This window comes from Schistocerca piceifrons, chromosome 4 (genome assembly GCF_021461385.2).
Source record: "Schistocerca piceifrons isolate TAMUIC-IGC-003096 chromosome 4, iqSchPice1.1, whole genome shotgun sequence".
Lineage (NCBI taxonomy): Eukaryota > Metazoa > Arthropoda > Insecta > Orthoptera > Acrididae > Schistocerca > Schistocerca piceifrons.
The window spans coordinates 97,727,079-97,731,699 of NC_060141.1; positions in this window are offsets into that span (position 1 = coordinate 97,727,079).

Consider the following 4,621-nt stretch of genomic DNA (forward strand, 5'->3'; position numbering starts at 1 on the left):
CGACTTCCTTCCCCATCCTTCCCTAATCCGATGAGACCGATGCCCACGCTGTCTGGTCTCCTTCTCCAAAACAACCCCAACCCCCCCCCCCCCCTCCCAACAACCCCAACCCCAACACCGGACACGTAAGGCACTCAACTACTCTCTCCGTTGCGGTTCCGGGCGTTCCACCCAAGTAATAGCTACCAGAAACCTTTTAATACTTGGAACAGTACACCAGTGACCAGCAAATTAACAAAAAACAATAACATGACATAAAAATACAATAATTTAAGAAAATCACATCATATGACTATGAACTTAAAGTCTTCCGGTAATTAACAGATTAAATTTCTCAGAACCCAAGTTTGCAATTAACGCAACAAGAATTAAATCATGTAAGTGATAATGTTACTTTAAAATAATATACAGCAGAGGACCAAGAATGGCCCGATCAGTACTCCCCAGTGAAGCAGTTCACACAAATGGTACTCAACGGCTCCGAGCACACAGCCCCATACCAAATGTAACACAACCACAGCGACCCGTCGTACTACCAGAACCACCAGGCAGTAAGCCAAAACCGTAGGAAGCCAAAACATGGACCGACCTTTATAATGAGACCTAGTCCGGGCCGGACAACAGACCAAATCCCGGGAAATCCATAAGAAACCTCAGCCAACTTAATACCAAAACAACAATTTATGTACACTATGCAAAACACAAGACCTCTCAGTCCAAAGGCTTACGTTTAGTCGCGAAGGTGGCTCCGACCCGCCTGCTGAGGTGCCAAGCGTCGTACGGAGTGCCGAATCAAGCTTAACCTTCGTTGACGGAAAGCGGAAGCACCACAAGACAAAATAAACTGCAATCTAACTGCGCAAGGCAAACTCTAAGGAGTGCCACTCGAAGACTATGCACTTGAAGATCAAACATAAAGCACCCAGACTAACGTGCCGCTGAACGACGCACTTCCATCACCAGCGTCTAGTAGAATACGGAGAGCAGCGTAGCCCATCGATATACATCCATGGGACGGTAAACGAGGATAGCAATCCCAGCGACGGAGAGACAGGAGGACGAAATGATATCCCGCCGCTCATAGAAGGTATTTCAAATTCAGGCTCGACAAACTACAACAGGCGAGATTTTGTTCCCCTTGCGAATCAAGCTAAACGGCACACCACGCCGCTGTCCACACTATTAACCGTAAAATCACGGCCCGGTCTTCCCATCGGGCCCCACTCGGCGTCCAGACGCAAACAATCCCAGCCGAGACGAACTGTCTTCACGCCAAGGCAGACCCCTCCTTCATCCTCACACGCCTCCAGCTAAGCTCCTGCCAGCGATCACACACGGAAACTACCGCCTAACGCCAAAGCGCCGCCTGAGTGAAAACTCAGCACTAAGATCGATAGGGACTTGGAACTAAGCGAGCACCATAACAGGGAGCATTTCCGAAATAGCGAAGTTTGTAAACTGCTCGAGTGCCATCACGGTTACATTCGCAGCAAAATGGTGCTGGCGCCAAGGGTGCAAATGGAAACTTCGAACATGCCAAAATGCAACACTTTTTGAAGCTAAAGCATTCCATTGCTCTAAATATATAGAATTGTACAGTGTTTATGATCACGGGACGCCTAGTTTCTCAGAATGTCACTAGGCCTTAACTTTGCAAAACCACCTAACTTTTACCTTTTTGCTATGAGACATAGCTTCTCTATCGTACAATGTAAGTTATACAGAGTGAAACACCTAAAACTTGCACCGTAAATATTGTGAAATGGAAACTATTATTGACGTGCAGTTTTAAGAGAATGGGCTCATATCGTTAACCAGTCAACAGACTGAATTAATTCTTAGAACACTATTTTTTGTGCAAACACGCGCTTTTTTAAATGGAACAATGCCTAATGAGATTGATAAACTAAAAGTAAGGTAAATTAGGATGTCAGTGGTGTTTCCTGTAGTACGAGTCGTTTACAAGGTATCGTACTTTAAAAAGTTCCCACATCGACACTTTTACAATAACTGTGGTAAAACACACTAGAGAACAACACAAGTTTAAACACTAGGTACATGGATTCTAACCAGTAACGAGACAACTCACCATCACAGGTTGTATTCAGAATGACCACTGGTAGCAGCAACACACGCTCCCAGTCTGGTATGGAACGACTGCTGCCCACGTGCTAGCGTTCCAGGCTCTAGTGAAACGTCGTTGCATATCATCGGGTGTAGTAGGTATAGCCTTGTACACAGCGTCTTTAAGCTTTACCCACAGAAAGAACTATACAGGCGTCAAATCCAGGGAATGGGTCGGCCAAGGTACAGGTCCTCTGCGTCCAGTCCAAAGATTTGAAGAAAATTCGTGAAGACATGCTGTTGTACCTCGTCCACTATGGTCTGGACAGTCATCATGTTGGTACCATAGGTTCCTCCTAGTCTACAGAGGAATTGCTTCTAATATCCGTGGAAGACGGTCTGTTAGGAGGCTGCCGTTCTTGTCCGCATTCAGTGTTTCGTCTATCAAAAACGGGCCTATGAGCTGATGTCTCGCTATCCCACACAACACATGGACGCTGACGTTTCACCTGCCGAAGCCTACAGAGATTGTCAGCAGACCAATAATGCACGTTTCGGCGGTTTACCTGGCCATGATTGGTATGTCTGGCTTCATCATTGAAGAAGATATATGACACATCTGGAGTATCCTGTCTTCATGCGCATGTACAGAAGTTAACACGATTCTCATACTCGTTTCCATGCAGCCCTTGATGGAGAGAGGTGTGATAGGGGTGAACCTATGTCGATGGAGAATGCGTAGAACACTTGCATGACTTATATTACTTCCTCGTGGGACTGCGCGGGAGCTAACGTATGGATCAACTGCACCAGCAGCAAGAGTATTAATTTCCCCCTCTCCTGTCGTTACTTGTTTGCTTCTGTTCCGTTGCCCTACCATTGTCACGTAACTGATTGTAGAGGTTGGCAAATAACTGTCGAGATGGTCGCAGTCTATTGGGATATCTTGCCGCACATACCATACGAGAACGGACTGCATTATTTTTGCACTCACCATGTGCCTTGAGCATGTCGGCTTTTTCTGCATTGGTAAATTCCATCGTCCACTCAAGACCTACCGCTTAGACAGTCGCACGCTAACTGACTGGCAATTCGCAGTACACTCAAGGATCACACAAGTACACTGTAAGCAAATATAACACCATCGTACCTAGCAACTACGCAGGTAGATAGATGCCGTGTGACAACGGGTAGACCGTTCGCCGGGTGCAAGTCATTCGATTTGAGGCCTCTTCGGCGATTTGCGCGCCGATGGAGGTGAAATGATGATGATTAGGACAACATCCTATCCCTGAGCGGAGAAAATCTTCGACCCAGCCGGGAATCGAACCCGGACAGTTAGGACTGACATTCTGTCGCGCTGACCACTCAGCTAGCGGGGGCGGACGCTACGCAGGTTGAATGGCACAACCAAGTATCAGTGTGGAAACTTTTGAAAATATATTATCTCGTAAACGACTCGCGCTAGAATCCTACAGCAAACACCAGTGGCATTCTAATTTACCCTACTTTTGGTTTGTTAATGTCAATAGGTATTGTTCCCCGTTAAAAAAGGGTATGCTTGCAAAAAAGAAACATTTTCTAAGTACCATCACAGTCTGTAAATTGGCTAACAATACGAGCCTCAGACTGCCACTCTACTCTGTGAAAACCGCACTTCAACAGCACTTTCCATTTCCGCAACATTTGCGGTGCAAGTTTTAGGTGGTACACCCAGTATATTCTTTCTGCTCTTATACCGTGAATATCTAAACATTTTTCATATCCAATTATGTAAAACATTTGCATATACAACTGGCTATATATTAATAGTGGCAGCTCCAGATCCACTTGGAAATGGCTTGGTACAAAGGTTGAAAATGCTCTTGGAGTAAGAAGCTCTTATTAGTAACTTGAGTGTCGTTTCATTAATTGAAGACGTGTGTTACGCTAACCGTCTTACAGACTCTTGGACGAACAGCCCATTGACAAGAAATGCCCTTTTAGTATATTGTCTCAAGATTTTTGGTAGTGTATCGGAAGCTTCAACCGTATCCACGTGGATACGGTAGAAGCTTCCGATACGTAGACTCGCTCTGAGCAGGAACTCAACCGGCGGCTTCGCGACGACGTACGCGGACGTTGTGATACCAGAGAGCTGTCGGGGGTGGGAGGGGGTGGGGGGGTGGGGGAAGGGGTTGACTCACGTGTTGCCTTAGAGACGGCCCTCGGCTAACCACCCGGGGCCGCATGAATAATTCAGTCGCCGCCGCCGGTGTATCTCTGCTGCGTTAGCGCCACTTACGGCGGAACAAGCTGCATTTACCGGCCCGCGCCTTGCACGAACGCTCGGATTTCCAAGACGACGATGATCGCTACATTTCGCCTTCTTTTCAGCTGTGGGAACGGCAGGTCCATTCAGAGTAATACCAGCTAACCCCAACAGGGAGCGGAGGTAACTGTGCAGCGCCCAACGCGTACAGCCAAGACACCTTAGCAACGTTTGGAGGATAATACTACGATACTTCGGGGACATTGAGCACTAGGCACAAAACATATAACACATCGGAAATCGCAG